The sequence below is a fragment of the Leucoraja erinacea genome, chromosome 13, assembly GCF_028641065.1.
Source record: "Leucoraja erinacea ecotype New England chromosome 13, Leri_hhj_1, whole genome shotgun sequence".
In the NCBI taxonomy this organism is placed as follows: Eukaryota; Metazoa; Chordata; class Chondrichthyes; order Rajiformes; family Rajidae; genus Leucoraja; species Leucoraja erinaceus.
The window spans coordinates 4,191,236-4,210,609 of NC_073389.1; the positions used below are offsets into that span (position 1 = coordinate 4,191,236).

Here is a 19,374-nt window from a genome sequence, read left to right on the forward strand (position 1 = left end):
ATGTTGAAAAAACTTACCCGCATTTCCCTAGTACCTGCCGTTAGCGTTACGAGCCGCTACGAGACGTCCCAAGCTCCGACGTACCCGCTACGTACATTTCTACGTACTTCCACTTGTTTGATTTTTTTTTAAACTCGGGAGAGCTCTTGAATTAGCTCGCACAGTGGAACAGGGCCATTAGTTTGGCACATGATAAGTAAAGCTAAGCAAAGAAGGCCCAACTCATCCATACAAAGCCAGATGTCCCATCCAAGATAGACCCACCCACCTAGCTGTGTTTAACATCAATGTAACTGTCCAAATGTCATTAAATGCCATATATACACAGAAGTTGGTGGTGTTTATCTGGAACAGTTTCCTAGACTGTAGAGGAATGGATTGCTTGTTCTGCAATGATCAGTCTTGTTTTTTGGATTCCACTTGTCATATTATTAAAAGTCTACACCTCTCCTTAGGCATGTTCAATGTTCCAGGTCATATCCTGGATGGAGTCTAAACAACTAAAGGCCCTAGCGGGACTTTGTACCATCGTGCCATCCTATCGGTCCAGTGTTGGTTTGGGTTAAGAGATGTTTGGAGGCAAACCTTTTGAGCTAACCCATTTACATTTAAATAATAACCCGGTTTGTTCCCCACTGCAGCTTGTTATTGAAGAAACTAGTAGCATCAATTGGAAAAAATGACTGCTGTTCCTCATTGTGCTAACCTTACAATGTCAAAATATTTTTTGAATTCATATGTACGGCATATGTGGAACAGGTATCATCTTTCCACAAACAGGCAGAGAATGAGGGTATGATTCTTAATGAAACTTACCGGGCCACAGCCACAGAAAGTGATATGTGAAACTGATATAGAACATGTCCAGAGATGGGTGAAGGCTGACAAATAACATGACCTGGTGGAATCCAAGACAAAAGACTGCCGAACAACACTCAATATCCTACGGTTCAGGAAACAGTTCCAGATATACACGACTAACTTCAATGTTCATACACTGCAGACAGGACAATGAGACAAGGTTACACAAAAAAGCTGGAGAAACTCAGCGGGTGCAGCAGCATCTATGGAGCGAAGGAAATAGGCAACGTTTCGGGCCGAAACCCTTCTTCAGACCCGAAACGTTTCGGCCCGAAACGTTGCCTATTTCCTTCGCTCCATAGATGCTGCTGCACCCGCTGAGTTTCTCCAGCTTTTTTGTGTAACCTTCGATTCTCCAGCATCTGCAGTTCCTTCTTAAACAATGAGACAAGTATTAGTTCATCAGTATCGCAGAACGATCATGTTAGATTTCTCACAGGCAAGGGCCCGAGCTACTTGGGCGTCATTTGCGCCTAATTTACGCGTCATCATTTACGTGTCACGACGGTCGGCGCGCGCGCTGTGCCGCGCACGTGCTGGAGCGCATTACGTGCGCATGGTGCCAGGTGACGTAGGCAGTGACGCGCTGCGGCCCCAGGATTTTGGTATTTACAAAATCTTCGCCTGCCATCTGCGTGATGCACAAATGACGCCCCTGTACCTGTAGGTTGGGCTCGAATTTCTTCCTTCAGCACGGAAACAGGCCCATTAGCCCAACTCGCCCATGCTGAACAAGATCGCCTATCTACGCTAGTCTCATTTGCCACATTTGGCCCATATCCCTCTAAACCATCAATGATTCCTTATTACCACATGTCAGTGAAATTATATATTTTTTTCATACAGATCAGTAAATTATTAATACACGCAGGCATAATCCCAAATTAAGTACAAAGTGTACAGAAATAGTCCACCGAGACAAGAATCATCAGCTTTCAGCACCACTTTCAAAGCCCTATCCATGAATCCTTTCCTATCCATGTATGTTCACCACTGCACCGCTTCTTATATGCACCATTAATACATTATTTGGACCAAGGGGAACAATATCTGTCCTCAACCTTATGCCACTGTCTCTATTTCTGAAACATGTCCACTTCCACCATTCTCTCCTCTGGTCTTTCAAGCGACTTTTCACATCCAAGGTACACAAAAATGCTGGAGAAACTCAGCGGGTGCAGCAGCATCTGTGGAGCGAAGGAAATAGGCAACGTTTCGGGATGATTTTACACAAGGAAATAGGCAACGTTTTGGGCCGAAACCCTTTGGGTTTCGGCCCGAAACGTTGCCTATTTCCTTTGCTCCATAGATGCTGCTGCGCCCGCTGAGTTTCTCCAGCATTTTTGTGTGCCTTCGATTTTCCAGCAGCTGCAGTTCCTTCTTAAACACCTTTCACGTCCGTTCCCTTCTGCCAGAGCAGATGGGGCATCACGGAGCTAGATTTCAGCCTGTAATCCCACAGTGCACACAGGCCTAGGCCTTCAGGCTTTTTACTGCCACTCTACCCCCTCCTCAGTCTTCTGACAGTAGATTCTGGTGACATTAACACGACCAACATTAAACCAACAAATCTCCAGGTTGCTGGGGAAACGAGGAACTGCAAATGCTGGAACCTAGGCCAAACACATAGTGTTGGATGATCCCAGCAGGTCAGGCAGCATCTGTGGAGGGGTCGGCCCAATGGATACACAATGGGTGTGTCGGGTTGGGACCCCCTCTTCAGACTAATGGAGTAAGGGGAAAGAAAGCTGGAAAGGAGATGGAAAGTAGAGGAAAGGAGGAGTGCAATGTGAAGCTGGAGGGAGGAATTATGGGTGGAAATAAAAGAGGAATGTGGGACTAGAGGATGGAAGCTGAGTGTATGGAGAAGGAGAAAGGAGAAAGGAGAAGGGCGACTGGGGAGGTGGGAGATGGTGGGAAAATGTGTGCACACCAGGGTGGGCTACAGAGGAATGACAAGGGGGTAGGCATGAGGGGGTCTTACTTGACATTGAAGAAATCAATGTTCATTGCCTCTACTGTCAGAGGGAAAAAAGGTGGAAAAACAGCTGAAGAAGGGTTTCGGCCCGAAACGTTGCCTATTTCCTTCGCTCCATAGATGCTGCAGCACCCACTGAGTTTCTCCAGCAATTATGTCTACCTTCAATTTTCCAGCATCTGCAGTTCCTTCTTAAACAACAAACGTCTGTCCATGTTTTTATGTTAACAAGCCCTCTATCCTTGTGAATATATTTGTTATATATATATATATATATATATATAAAAAGTTGTTATTTTAATTATAGACCATAGACAATAGGTGCAGGAGCAGGGTATTTGGCCCTTCAAGCCAGCACTGCCATTCAATATGATCATCCCGGGAATTAACCTTGTAAACCTACGCTGCAGTCCCTCAATAGCAAGAATGTCCTTCTTCAAATTAGGGGACCAAAACTGCACACAATATTCCAGGTGTGGTCTCACTAGGGCTCTGTACAACAGCAGAAGAATTAATTATATTTTTTGATGGAGATTTATAAAATACTAGATTGTCAGACACCTACCTTGCTAGTTACATTTTCCAAAACCTTACCATAGCCAACCAATATAATTTTCTCTTCCTACAACTATATTTCATCATACTATTTTACAAATAGACCTTTAGCCCAGAGACATTAGGTTAGATGAACTAGGTACCAATGTGTGACTATGGGAGTGTGTAGGGGGGTCACCTGAAATGAACGGTCTGCCGGGTACCACCCGCTGCGTGTAGACCTGGGGGACCCCCCAAAGGGCCAAACAATGGGTGCTAAATAGATGAGTGAGGTGCCTCTTAAATCCACTACCATGGTGTGCTCACTGCCACACCTGTATCAACAACACAAACGGCAGACATTTTTCCCGCTGCTAAAGGCCCACCAGACCCCCCACAAAAGGCCTGTAAATGTGCTAGCATATAGACGAGCAAGGTACCATTCAAAAATAATGTCAAATGAACAAGTTGAGTTCATAGAGTAGAAAATGGGTTACGCCAGACAAATAATCTGCTGCACTACAGCTACCAGACACCCCAAAAATGGACACTCCAGACCCTGCTGTCCCACTAGGCTAGCCGAGATATTGTGGGTACTAGCTAAAACCAAGTTTAAATGATCTACCACACCACGTGGAATATAAAGTGACCTATGACAGAACAATTATCTGCTGCAGTGAGCCTGCCAGACCCCATAAATGGGCCCTTGGGCCAATCTAGGCTAGCCTAGATATTAAAGGTACCAGCTAAAACCAGGTTTGGATGATCAATCACAGCCTAGGAAATATAAAATGGCCCCATGCCAGGATAATAATCGATTGCCTTGGTCCTAACAGACTCCCCAAATAGTCCCTTAATTGCCCAACTGGGGGGGGAGGGGGTCTGATAGCACAAGGTAACAGATAATTGCTCTGGCATCGGCCATTTTGTATTTCCCAAGGTGGGATTGATCATTTAAAGCAAACATCAAACATTGATCATTTAAAGCAAACAATGGCAAACATGTGGTCCAAAATTGACATGTTGGTCACAAGCTCATTTGTATATGGCCCAATGTATTTTTAGTGTTTATTATTAATGTACTAGTGTAAGGAATGATTCATTAAAGAATGACAGACTCAAATGTTAACCCGACCCCTAAGAAACATTTATTTTGTTATGTTACACAGTTACATTAAACCTTTAAACCTTTAAATTCGAATGATATTAACTCCAAATTGTATAGCATATTCTGTACTTCAATATTTTTACCTCAGAATAATTTTGAAAAGAAAACTGGGTCTACCGTTACTCAGCTCTTAGATGTGGCCATTTCAAAACCAACAACTGCACCAAAAGCAGTCTGAAGTTGTCTTTAGCAAAATTGGCAAAAAGTGAACAGCTGGGACATTTGTTGCAATGAGAAAAAAATTAGCTTGATAACTGTTTCTAAGTTTTATATATGTTTTAATATAGATGATATGATCTTCACAACCATGTGGAAAATTTAGTGGGTTGCGCATCGAGATGTCAAGAAAAATCACAAATATGCAGTAAAATGCTCATCTGCATTTATTTCTAGCTCATTGCGTGCTACAATTTCCCAGTAGTGTAATGGAATGGTAAACCATCATTACAGTTTACAGGACACTCCATGTACATTGTCTTACTACTAGAGGTTTGGTCATTTGCCCAGGATAATATTAGCCTGAACTGTACTAGAAAGCTTTTAATGGGAGAACAATGTGGACTAATAATACTCTCTTTCAAAGCTTGTTCCTCCATTTGAATGTAGATAACTTTAAAAACCTAGGTCATCAAAGTTATTTTTATTAGTTTGTTTCAGGGTGGTAAACCTAACAAACATAACTAGCAAATTATCAGTTTATGAATCACTAAAAAATTCACATTATTGTAGCAATTATCTTCTTGATCTATGAATCGAGGGAGGTAAATATTGCAAACGTTCCACTGTGATATAAGATAAGTAAATATTGCAAATGTTCCAAAATTCATACTTACAATTTGAAACACGAGACTGAATATAAAGTACAGAACAAGTATTTGCAATCTATTTGCTGACCACGTCACAGATAAAACATCCTATAGTCGTACAAATTGATCCTGACAATAAACAACATTATTGAGTTTAATATTTTAAGCATACACTCACCGCATCACTACTGATATTGCAATTATGTCCATACTATAGGATGTCTGATACGGCTGTCCGTAGTTTTTCTTACAGTCGGGAGATGACTCTGTAAGCTTATCAAATTAAAGTCCACCCCTATATAAGATAAATCTCCATCAAATAACATAATATTCCAGCTTAAATTGCACTCAGCCCTATAGAGTATAGTTTATTGCACCAATTCCACAGGGATTTTATATGCACTTGCTGATACTTGATCCTAACCACGTGTCAGCCATTGTCTGTACCTCTCTGCAGGCCACGTGCTCTGGGCATGGCATTGGTTGTAACGTAAAGTGAACACTATAACTGAACCCTGCATTATAATAGCAAACTATAACTATGTAGCAAAGTAAAACAACTTACCTCAAACAGCCGTAAACAGTGATTCGTTACTGCAAAAAATTCCATCCAATCCAATGTTGATATATTGTTTGGCTGCAGCTTGTCACCGCCTTCAGCCAAATGGCCAAATATATAAAAAGTATAACAGTTTATACCTACTATTAGCCTCTTGTCCCCCTTTTCTCATTAAAATGGGCTGATGTGGAAATGGTTGATAAAGTGGTTACATTTTTGACATGAGTCATTTTGTATCACTAGCCGAAGTTGTATACCTGGCTCAGCTCATACCTAGCCTCCTACTTGGGGCCAAGGACTTTTGGGGGGGGGGGGGGGGTGGGTCATTTTGTATTTCCCGGGCTGTGATTGATCAATTAAACCTGATTTTAGCGGGCACCTTTAATATCTAGGCTAGCCTAGATTGGCCCAAGGGCCCATTTAGGGGATCTGGTAGGCCCAATGCAGCAGATAATTGTTCTATCATAGGTCAATTTATATCCCCAAGGTGTGATAGATCATTTAAACTTGGTTTGAGTTGGTACCCACAATATCTAGGCTAGCCTAGTTGGACAGCAGGGTCTAGGATGTCTGGTACCTGTAGTACCAGCTGCCTATTTGTCTGGCGTAACCCATTTTGTACTCTATGAACTCAACTTGTTCATTCGGCATTATGTTTGAGTAGTACCTTGCTCGTCTATATGCTTGCCCATTTTCTAGGCCCTTTGTGGGGGGTTTTGGCGGGCCTTTTGCAGCGGGAAAATGTCTGCCGTTTGTGTTATTGATACAGGCGTGACAGTGAGCACACCTTTTAAGTGGCACCTATTTCACCAGGCCCCTTGGGGGGTCCCCCAGGTTGATCGGATGGTAAACCAGACTCCCATTCCATTCATTACACACTCCCATAGTCACCTTTACCTAGTTCATCTAATCGCTAGCCTGGGCTGAGATTAAAATGCCAATTTCCACATCCTTAATTTTCCTGACAAGCAGAATCATCAAGCACTACAGAATGAAACAGGCCCTTCAGCCCACCTTGTCTATGCCAGACATGTTAGCATACTGGGCTAGTCCAATTTACCCGCATTGCCCCATAGCCCTCAAAAACCTTGCGATCCATATACTGTAAATGACAAATGTCTATTAAAAGTCATTTTTATTCCACCTCTATAGATTTCTCAGGCAACTCATTTCAATAGACATCATCCTCTGAGTGAGAAAAATTGTCTCTGAGGTCCCTCTTAACACTCTCTCCTCAACATAAGTCTACGCCCTCTAGTTTTAGAATCCTCTATCCAGGGGAAATGACTGTGAGTGTTTACTTTATCCATGCCCCCTTGTGATCTTGTATACCTCTATAAGATCGCCTTCAGCCCCCTACACTAGGAAGGAAAATGTCCCAGCCTTCCCAACACCTCTATAACTCAAGCCCGCAAGACCAATTGATTGGACATAGTTCTCCATTTCCTTTGTCCTGCATTTCATTAATAGAATATTAATTTCTCTAAATTCAAGCTCAGTGGCGCAGCGGTAGAGTTGCTGCCTCACAGCGCCAGAGACCCGGGTTCGATCCTGACTATGGGCGATCTCTGTACAGAGTTTGTACGTTCTCCCCGTGACCTGCGTGGGTTTCCTCCGAGATCTTCGATTTCCTCCCACATTCCAAATACGTACAAGTTTGTAGGTTTATTGGCTTAATATTAATTTAAATAGTCCAGACAGTGTGTAGGGTAGTGTTAATGTGCAGGGATCGCTGGCCAGCGCAGACTCGGTGGGCCGAAGGGCCTGTTTCCGTGCTGTATCTCTAAACTAAATTAAACAAGTAACCCTTGCCTTCCCTCTCTCTCCATCCCTCCACCATCCTTGTTCTCTGACTAGTTTCACTGTCCTGATCACATTTTACAGATTGTATGCCACCTTCTGCTAACAATGAACCGTTTTGCATTTCCTGATGGTTTGGTTTGTTCTGTGTTTTCACACCTTACCATTCCATATCTCTAATGTCTCCCTTTCCCCAGACTCAGTCTGAAGAAGGGTCTCGACCTGAAACGTCACCCATTCCTTCTCTCCAGAGATGCTGCCTGTCCCGCTGAGTTACTCCAGCCTTTTGTGTCTATCTTTGGTGTAAACCAGGATCTGTAGTTCCTTGTGTAAGAAGTCCACATCTTGAACAACGGATACAGTAGATGAGGTTGGAGGAGGTGCAAGTGAACCTCTGCCTAACCAGAAAGGACTGTCGGGGTCCCTGGACAGAGTCGAGGGAGGAGGTATAGTGACAGGTGTTGCACCTTCTGCGGTTGCAGGGGAAGGTACCTGGGGAGGGGGTGGTTTGGGTGGGAAGGGATGAGTTAACCAGGGAGTTGTGGAGGGAACGGTCTCTGCGGAAGGTGGAAAGGGGTGGAGATTGGAAGCTGTGGCTCGTGGTGGGATCCTGTTGGAGGTGGCAGAATTTTCGGAGGATTATGTGTTGCATGAGACTGCTGATAGGGTGGAAGGTAAGGACAAGGGGGACTCTGACTCTGTTGCGACTGGGGGGAAGGGGAGCAAGGGCGGAACTGCGGGGTACCGAGGAGACACGAGTGAGGGCCTCATCTATGATGGGAGAGGGGAACCCCCATTCCCTAAAGATTGAGGACATCTCAGATGTTCTAGTATGGAACATCTTATCTTGGGCGCAGTTGCAGTGTAGATGGAGGAATTGGAAGTAGGGAATAGTCTGTGCAGGGTGGGAAGTGGGCTTGTAATAGACGTCAGTCAATAGTCTATTTCTTCTGATGGAAACTGAGATCAAGAAAGGGGAGGGAGGTGTCGGAGATGGTCCAAGTAAATTTGAGTGCAGGATGAAAATTGGTGGTGAACTTGATGAAGTCCATGAGTTCTGCCTGGGTGCAGGAGGTACCACCGATGCAGTCACCAATCCCTGTTCCAGGCGTACACTGGCCCTATCCCCGAACTCTATCTCCGTTACATTGATGACTGCACTGGTGCTACCTCCTGCACCCATGCAACACTCATGGACTTCATCAACTTCACCACCAATTTCCATCCTGCACTCAAATTTACTTGGACCATCTCCTCCAACCTCATCTACTATATCCGTTGTTCAAGATGTGGACTCTTGTACATCGGCGAGACCAAACGTAGACTGGGCGATCGTTTTGCTGAACACCTTCACTCAGCCCGCCTGAACCAACCTGATCTCCCGGTTGCCAGACACTTTAATTCTCCTTCCCATTCCCACACAGACCTTTCTGTCCTCCGTCTCCTCCATTGTCAGAGTGAGGCTAAACGCAAATTGGAGGAACAGCATCTCATATTTCGTTTGGGCAGCTTACAGCCCAGTGGTATGAATATTGATTTCCCTCACTTCAGGTAGCCCTGGCATTCCCCCTCTCTCTATCCCTCCCCCACCCAAGTTGCACCAGCTTCTCGTTATCACCCAACAAACAACTAACAATGGCCTGTTTCCTTTATCATCGTTAATATTTTGCATATCTTTCATTCATTGTTCTTTATCTCTCTACATCACCGTCTATATCTCTCGTTTCCCTTATCCCTAACCAGTCTGGAGAAGGGTCTCCACCCGAAACATCATCCATTCCTTCTCTCCAGAGATGCTGCCTGTCCCGCTGAGTTACTCCAGCATTTTGTGTCTATCTGCAGTTCCTTCCTACACAAGGATGATACTGGGTACAATTGATCTAAACCCTAAAGCAACATTAATCTTTCTTTACTGTGGAGGTGGAAAAATATCTATCCTAGTTGAAATGCCTTGGATGATCTCATTGCTGAGAGAGAAGCAACACTGTTGACCTAAATAACTTTTAATTTCATTTATATTTTCCATCCTCCCTTTAATGCAATAGAAAGGCCTCTGGAGAATCACTTCTAATGTTGAGCCCATCTGAAGAATGTTTGAAACCCAGTTTAATTTATGCTCTCAGATGTAGCAGCTTTGGAGTTTCCAACCTACAAGTCCTTCAATAATTTAGCATCAATTTATTCGAGCGACAGATCAAGAGGAAAATCCCTCTTGGATTCTCACAGTTCTTACAGTAAACAATGTTGGTGAATTTGTGAACTATTAGGGTCCACCAGTTCTATTGAATCTATTAAATAAAATTGGTTGTACGTGTGATCCATGTATTGAGCTTGCCTTGATGGGAGAATATTTCAAGGAGTTCCATTGTTTTAGCTGTTGGCTTGCACATTGACTTCTTTTACTGAACCTCTTACTCCAAGCCGAGGGCTGGATTTACCTCACAATTTAAATTCTACTGGGAAGTTTAAATATGCATAATTAATTGTTTGTCTTTAATATTTTTACATGTGCTTTTAATTTGAGGAGCCAAGGATTTTATACATTCTATAAGTAGTTTTGTAAACTGACTAGTACACTTTGTAAAGTGAAATGTCCAGCATCCTCAGCTTTACATTTAAATAAATCTCCTTTCCGACCAAAGACCCCATAGCGAGCAAGATAGATCACTCGACGAAAAAGACGTGGTACGGTCACGGGCAGATTCATGGGTAATTTTCGGCCCCATTTCCGTAACCGGCTTCCGTCTCTGCACCAAAGATCCCGGCGCGGAGCAAAGATACTAATGCCTATTCTCAAACGGAAAAGCTTGTACGGAACTCTGTCTATCCCTAAAAATAAAAGACCTCTTATTTGGTAAAAAACCTGCTGCTCATTTTCAGAATAAAGACCTAACTTACACAAACCTATCTCCCCCGCAACGTTGTTGACACTGCGAGGCAACATTCGGTAAATTCCTCTGAACTCTCTCTATGGTTGACAAAAAGGCCCACCAAAATTGTCCGCTCTGATTGCGTACCAATGCCTTGTCAGCCATTACATCCCATTTAGAAGGCTCTGAGTGATCTACCTTGCTCCTTCCGCTTTACCACCTTACTGTTTCTGACTGAGAAGTTTAAAATGCATAATCCCATTGTTATTTTGTTCTTACAGTGATAAATGCTTTTTACCTTTCCAACTGGATACATTCTAAACACTGGGAATGTAAAGTAAGCAATGATGCTTTGGAGAATGAAATGTTTGGCACTCTGAGCTTACATTTATATCACGATGGTAACACACCAAACAATACCTACAATACTGCGAGTGATCACTCGAATGCACTCTCTGTGGTGGTCTGAGCAGGGGACGGACTTCTTTTCGGCCCCATTTAGACTCCTATTCCGTGATCTGCTGTGTTGTTGATACTCTCAAAGATACTAGTGCGGAACGGAACCACGGAAACATCCTCGTACCAAATAAAAGTACAAAAAACGTCTCAGCGTTTTAATCGGGTCAGATGTAGCCACAATGACATATTGATCCCAAGCTAGTACACTTTGTAAAGTGAAATGTCCAGCATCCTCAGCTTTACATTTAAATAAATCTCCTTTCCGACCAAAGACCTACAGCGAGCAAGATAGATCACCCCTTAAGGATGAGGTTAGAATAACCCCTTTTAAACCGACATGAGGAAAACTTACCTTTCCAACACACTGAGATAAAGTAAGAATCTCTGGAACTCTCTGCCACTCTGAGTGTAACTAATAGGCCGATGGTAATTGGCTATATTGCGAGGGATTCCTGATGCATTCCTGTGTGTGGCTAAGGGGATCAGAGGGTATCAGAGAGTAGGCAGGTATTGTGATAGCTGAGTTGGATGATCATACATGATCATATTATATGGTGGTGGTGCAGGCTCGAAGGGCCGAATGGCCTACTCCTCCATCTCAGCGTTTTATGTTTCTATGTTTCTAAGCATTGAACTACTTGAGTTTACATCTTACCTTCTCATGGCCCAATGTTGGCACCATTCTATAGTTGGTCTTCCTTGACATCCTGGAGAAACAAGACGTTTACAAAAGGAGACACAAAGTGCTGGAGTCTGACCCGCTGTGTTGCTCGGGCACTTTGCACCTTTCCTTGATATCCTCTTTGGACCTGACACCTGGTGTAAACAAGCTGAGACACGTGGAGCTCGAGTCAAGAGACCCAGTGAAGCGGAACAGGTGTGTGGTACATGCTCGCATTATTTACAACTTAAGAGAGAAGTAGCTTATTAGGTTTAGCTTTCCCATTGTCACGTGGACTGAGGTACAGTGAAAAGCTTTGTTCTGCCGCATGTCATCCAAACAGGGCAGATAATACCATACAAGCTCAAGTACATTAGACAGAGCAAAGGGGAAGATACAGAGAGCATAATATAGTTCTCAGCATGGTAGCACCACAGTTCAAGGGACAAAGTTCAACATCCGCAATGGGGTAGAGGTGAATCGGACATTTAGAAACATTGGTACATGCACTGACCACAGGCGAGCCACCATTAATAAGGGTCCAGTTCTCCCCTTGTCCTCTAGAGGAGAGTCTTGTCGTACCTGGCTAGCAGGTGTTTCAATGATAGTTTTACAATGCTTTGCAAGGAAGACAAAGTGTATCGGTACCTAATTGGAAATATAGTTTCAGTTTTAGAGATACAGCGCGGAAACAGGCCCTTCAGCCCACTGAGTCCGTACCGACCAGCGATCCCCGCACATTAACACTCTCCTACACACACTAGGGACAATTTACATTTATACCAAACCAATTAACCTACAAACCTGTACGTCTTTGGAGTGTGGGAGGAACCTGAAGTTCTCGGAGAAAACCCACGCACGTCACGGGAGAACGTAGAGATAAGCACGTCTCGTAGCCAGGATCGAACCCGGGTCTCTGGTGCTGCAAGCGCTGTAAGGCAGCAACTCTACCGCTGGGCCACCAAGCCGGCCAGGAAACAAAACATTGCAGATGCTGCAATCTTGAACAGAACACAAAGTGCCGGAGGAACTCAACGGGTCAGGCAGCATCTGTGGAGGAAATGGGCAGATGGTGTTTCAAGTTGACATTCTTCTTCAGACTGCGGAAGTAAGATTGAGGGTCCCCAACCTGAGACGTCGCCTGTCCATTCCCGCCACAGATGCTGCCTGACCTGCTGAGTTCCTCCAGCATTTTGTGTATTGCTTTGGAAATATATTTGGGTGACATGCCACCTGTGCTTGTGTGGTGTACAATCTATGAGCTTCATGAGTCTTGAGGCAATAGTAAGTGTGAGAGGCTGTGATGGAAGCTGCGAACCTCATGTAATGGTCCAGTCAATGTGAGGGCATTGGTAACTTAAAAGTAATAGCTGGCAAAAAATGTGGTGAAAAAGGACTAGTAATTGAAATTTTGATTCAAAGACACGGCATGGAAACAGACTACGGATCCACGCCAACCATCGATCACCCGATCACTCTAGTTCTATGTTATCCCACATTCTCATCCACTCCCTACATGCAGTATGGACAATTTACAGAGGCCAATGAACCTACAAACCTGCATGTCTTCGGGAGGCGGGAGGAAACCAGAGCACACAAAGGAAACCCACACATGGTCACAGGGAGAACGTGCAAACTCCCAAAAGACAGCGCCCGTGGTCAGGATCGAAGCTGGGTCTTTGGTGCTATGAGGCAGCAGCTCTACCCGCTGCTCCACTGTGCTCTATTAAGAATAAGGAGTAAGCCATAGACGAGGAAACACTTTTTCTCACAGAGAGTGGTGAAGTCTGTGGAGTCTCTTCTTCATAAGACAGTGGAGGCAGGTTCTCTGGATGCTTTCAACCAGAGAGCTAGATAGGGCTCTTAAAAAATAGTCAGAGTCAGGGGATATGGGGAGAAGGCAGGAACGGGGTACTGATTGGGGATGATCAGCCATGATCACATTGAACCTGGCGGTGCTGGCTCGAAGGGCCGAATGGCCTACTCCTGCACCTATTGTCCTATTGTCTACTGCTGCCCAATGACTGGTGTACCATCTACCCATATCTCAATTACAGCACGGAAACAGGCCCTCTCGGCCCTACACGTCCGTGCCGAACAAATTTATTTCCCCCTTAGTCCCACCTGCCTGCACTCATACCATAACCTTCCATTCCCTTTTCATCCATATGCCTATCCAATTTATTTTTAAATGATACTAATGAACCTGCCTCCACCACTTCCACTGGAAGCTCATTCCACACCGCTACCACTCTCTGAGTAAAGAAGTTCCCCCTCATATTACCCCTAAACTTCTGTCCCTTAATTCTGAAGTCATGTCCTCTTGTTTGAATCTTCCCTATTCTCAAAGGGAAAAGCTTGTCCCCCTCCACTCTGTCTATCCCTCTCATCATTTTAAAGACCTCTATCAGGTCCCCCTTTGGTGCTAAGGCAGCAGCTCTCCAGACTGAGCTCTATTAAGAATAAGGACTTATTCAACCTATCTCTGTAACACTTAGTTGTTGAAACCCAGGCAACAATTCTCTTGTAAATCTCTAGATCTTTCAAGAGAGAGCTAGTAGGGCTCTCAAATAGTTGACATCCTTCCAATAATTGGGCGACCAATATTGTACACCATACTCCAGATTTGGTCTCACCAATGCCTTGTACAATTTTAACATTACATCCCAGCTTCTATACTCAAATAGATTTCACAAGACGTGGATGAAGCACACGGTAGATTAAATTCACACAGCGAATCATGAAACGTGGATGGAGAGACAAAGCAAGCAGACGCAACATCTGAAACAATCGCAGCCGACCTGTGGTGGTGGATGCAGACAAGACATTGAGGCTGCTTTGATGAAGAAATGCATGGCTGAGAAAGCTGACAAAAGCACAAATGGTGCACAGACAGCACAAAAACATCAGAAAGGCAGCGTAGAAACGAGGGGATTCTGCTGAATCTGTATAAAGGTGGGCTCTGCCTCAAAAAGTCTATACTATCTCAGGAAAGATCTCAAGACCACAGCAAGAATTCTACAAACTGCCGGGGATTGGTGCTAAAAATCTGAGCTGCAAACATCAAATGTTGAAAAGACTCAGCAGGTCAGGCTGCATCTGGAAAAGAGAAACGGAATGAATGCTTCAGGATGCATCTTCAGCATCCAGATTCATATATACCTCAGAAAATCTTTAACATTATTGCAATGTGTTCAATTTGGCTGTTGATTAAAATAATATCTGGTACTAAGTCCTAGATTCAGATTCAGATTCACGTTTATTGTCAATTGCACCATTTAATGTGAAGTGATATTTGAGTTAAAGCCCTGTCCCACGGTACGGGTTCATTCCAAGAGCTCTCCCGAGTTTGCCCTGATTCGAACTCGGTGATTTACGGTAATGGCGAGCTCCGACGTACCCGCTACTTTCATTCTCCGTGCTTACCACGAGTTTGATTTTTTTTAGCTCTTGTAATTTACTCGTGCATGTGGGACAGGGCTTTGACCGAGCTGCCATACAATTACAAGAACGATAGAACTTAACATAAACATCCACCACAGTGATCACTGCGATGAAAGGCAATAAAGTTCAGTCAGTCTTCCTCCTTTTGTTCACCCATGTTTGGGGCCTTGACCCTCCGTAGTGTCTGCTGTGGACGGCCCAATGTACAGGCCCTCTCGTCGGGTAGATCAAACTCCGACGTTGGGGTGGATGGAACACACTTGCAGTGCCCGAACCGGCCACTTTCTTACCGGAGACTCCGCGGCTTCTCCATGTTATAGGCCGCAGGCAGGCCTGCGGTCGGAGCTCTTCTCCGGCGATCCCCAGCAAGGGATCCCTGGCTCTGGGATGGTAAAGTCCTCTCCACGCCTGCTGCTGAAGCTCTGGGCTGTCTCCGGGAAAGGCCGCACCAATCCAAGTTGTTAGGCCGCGAGGGCGGACAAAAATGTCACTAGGAGAAAAGTCGTATCTCTGCCGAGGTAAATGACTGGAAATGGTTTCCCCCCTTCCCCCTCCCCCCCCCCCTACATAAAAACACACCAAGAAACATTAATTCATACATTTAAACATACAGAAAAAGTCGAAATGACAGACACACCGCTAGCGATGCTGCCACGCATGGCGCCACCCGATGACGATAGCGTTGGCAAAGTCGTTTTGTAAAGATGGTGTCAGTACGTATTGTTAGCAAACGTACAAGTGACCTGGCTGGAAAACAATATGATGATGTTTAACTTTTTTCGAGCTACTGGTGCCTGTACCTGCACACCGTTGAACGTTGGAGACCGGGAATTTCCACAGGAGATCATGGGCAAAGAATGAAGCAGTACTAATGTTACCAAGGCCAGTGCAGATAATTGTATCACTCAATTGAACGAGGCCATCAAAAACAAATATGCCCGAATTCACCAACATTGATTTCTGAGGGCAGTACAATCTGGTTTCAAAGAGTAGAGATATATTACTGGCCTTTTTTGTTGAGTTGCTGAGACAATGTTTTGGTTATCTATTTTCATCCACAAGAGGAGAGAGATGACTCAGCAGTCGTTCAGGAGGGAAGGGAAAATTTGCCATTTGTTTCCACAACATTCAATATTGCTGCTGCTTACTTGAATGGCCGTGTTTGATCTCCGCTGCGATGATTTAAGGGCCTGTCCTACTAGGCCGTCATTTGCGTGTCATGCAGATGGCGTGCGAAGATTTTGTACATCACTGCCTATGTCATCACGCACCATGCACGCATCACGTGCGTGTCGCGACACGTAAATTACGCGCAAATGACGGCCAAGTGGGACAGGCCCTTTAGTCGTTGAATAAACTGGCATTGTAGTCTCAGCCCGAAACATCGCTTGCCCATTTCCCTCCGCTCCTTGAGTTCCTCCAGCACTTTGTGTTTTGCTCAAGATGTTGGGTGGCATGGTGGTGCAACACTAGAGTTGCTGCCTTACAGCGCCACAGACCCAGGTTCGATCCTGACTACGGCTGCTGTTGGTGCGGAGTTTGTACATTCTCTCTGGTGATCACGTGGGTTTCCTCCCACACTCCAAAGATGCGCAGGTTTGTAGGTTAATTGGTTTGTGTAAATTGTCCCTAGTGTGTGCAGGATAGAATTAGTGTTCGGGTGATCGCTGGCTGCCGTGGACTCGGTGGGCTGAAGAGCCTGTTTCCATGTTGTACCTCGAAACCTAACTAAAATATCAGCACCCACAGTTTCAAGGGCCTGCATTTTACTGATCCGCGGCAGAACCTCCTCAAAGTGTGGAGTTTGTATAATTAGGGAACTTTGTGTAATTCGAGTTTCACTGTACCTTAATTGGTAAGAAACGGACAATACACTGACCTTTGAACCTTTTGAACTGTGCCGACTTTGAAGAGGTTCTTCCCCTCCTCTCTCTGATGGGAGTCCTGTGACTCTCACTGCTCCCCCTCTGTGATTCATAGAAACATAGAAAATAGGTGCAGGAGGAGGCCATTCGGCCCTTCCAGCCAGCACCGCCATTCATTGTGATCATGGCTGATCGTCCCCAATCAATAACCCGTGCCTGCCTTCTCCCCATATCCCTTGACTCCACTAGCCCCTAGAGCTCTATCTGACTCTCACTTAAATCCATCCAGTGACTTGGCCTCCACTGCCCTCTATGGCAGGGAATTCCACAAATTCACAACTCTCTGGGTGAAAACGTTTTTTTCTCACCTCAGTCTTAAATGGCCTCCCCTTTATTCTAAGATTCCTGCTGCTCTTCAACCATGTGCTGCATTTAGCCAGTAGCTGTGTCCCATCACTACTCATCCTTTCTAGCTTTGTCCCCTCTACTCCATCAGCTCCATCAGTCTGAAGAGGCGTTGTCTGTCCATTCCCTCCACAGACGCTGCCTGTTGTTCCTCCAGCGCTAGGCGTACGCCGTCAAGACGCTGCGTACGCCGTCAAGACGCTGCGCACGCCTGTCGAGGCGCTGCATGCGGCTGCGGGCCGACAGGCCGTTGCCGCGCGGAAGTTTCGGACAGTGTCAGTTTTTCGGAGCCCTGCGCGATGTCGGGACCAGCTCCGCACAACTCCATACGGCTCCGGCGATCGAAGTGGGACCGGCCCCGCGAGGCCGCACGGCTCAAGCGACCACGTTAGATCGCGCTTGCCGCATGCAGTCGCATGCTCGTGGGACAGGCCCTTAACTACCACCTCAGCAACTATGTCTTTGGTTGCACTCCATACTTCAGTTTTGCACTCTTACGGATAACTAATATTACGGTTATTAACTCATTGTATTATTGCACATTACACACTATCTGTGTGGAATTGTGCTTACAGGCCTGTAAAGTTGCGGAGGGTAAGAATTTCATTATTCCATTGCCGGTAGATATGACAGCTTGTCTTTATGAACTCCTTAATGCATTATCAAGGTATGTTTAACCCTGACATTGGATGTCTGGGCAAATGGTAGCAGGATTTAGATCCGATTTGGAAGAGAGACACATGTACATATGTGTTTAAGAAGGAACTGCAGATGCTGGAAAATCGAAGGTAGACAAAAGTGCTGGAGAAACTCAGCGGGTGCAGCAGCACCCGCTGAGTTTCTCCAGCACTTTTGTCTGCATGCACATATGTACTCCTTGGACTGCAGTCACTGATGTAATGATGACATTTGTGTACAACAGTTTCCTAATGACAGCAATGATCAGAACATCTGGATATTCAGTTATGTTAATTGATAGCTGAAATGATCATTGCAGACAGTACATAAAGAATGTTCAGGAGATTACTGACATAGCCCGGGGCAGGGCCATGACAGGATTTTAAAACAACAATGACATTTAAAATATTAGTGAACTGGGAATAAGAAGAGAACAATGTGACCAACCGCATCTAAAATAATTTTGCCAGTCAATAATATCATATTGAGTGGCAAAATTATTTTAGATACGGTTAGTTTTTGTAAGAAACGGAAACGGTGAGCATTGGAATAACAGCTTCATGACAATAGCATAAATGAGTGGGCCAGATAGCACAATGTGTGATTCGGGCAATATCAGATGTTACGAAGTGTGAGTGTACACATTATCGATAGGAACAGACCAAGAATTATCAATGAAATCATCACATTCTCCAAATAGCTTTCAATATTGAAATGAAATATAATGACATACAACCATGGTTATTTGTTGAAAACTACTGATGGTATACAATGGAATCGTTAAGGGGCTGTCCCACTGCAGCAAACTAATTGGCGAGTTTAGAACAGTTTAAGAGAGTTTGAAAAAGTGCCATGTTGAAGACCTCCTTCAACCTCCCTTCGACTATGATGAAGACTATCTACAACCACCTTCAACTACCTTTAACCTCCCTCGATTATCTACGACTAACATGCCGACCTCCTACGACCTACTTCGACTAAACCTATGAGTAAAAAAAATAATATCGATTTTTTTCCATGGCGACCTTTTTTTACTCGTGGGCATTTTGTCAGCATGTTGAGAAAAACGCCGCGACCCAGCTGAGGCCTCGAGTACGCGGAGACCACTCTCGAGCATGAAGGAGAGTTACAAAGACCTCCTAGGACCTCGTGTCGACATTGCTGAGAGGATGAGTCGAGGGCAAACTCTTCGAAACTCGCCAATTAGGTCACGGCAGTGGGACAGGCCCCTTTAGATATTGTTTGGATGGGTCATTGACCAGACTTTTTGTTTCCAACTTTAACAG

At 44.7% G+C, this 19,374-nt stretch overlaps 1 protein-coding gene across 6 annotated transcripts in view; it reads left to right on the plus strand.

The window, feature by feature from the left end:
* Positions 1-19,374, plus strand: part of cd247 (CD247 molecule) — a 180,346-nt gene that overhangs the window by 144,850 nt on the left and 16,122 nt on the right. The gene's annotated exons all lie outside the window — the stretch shown is intronic.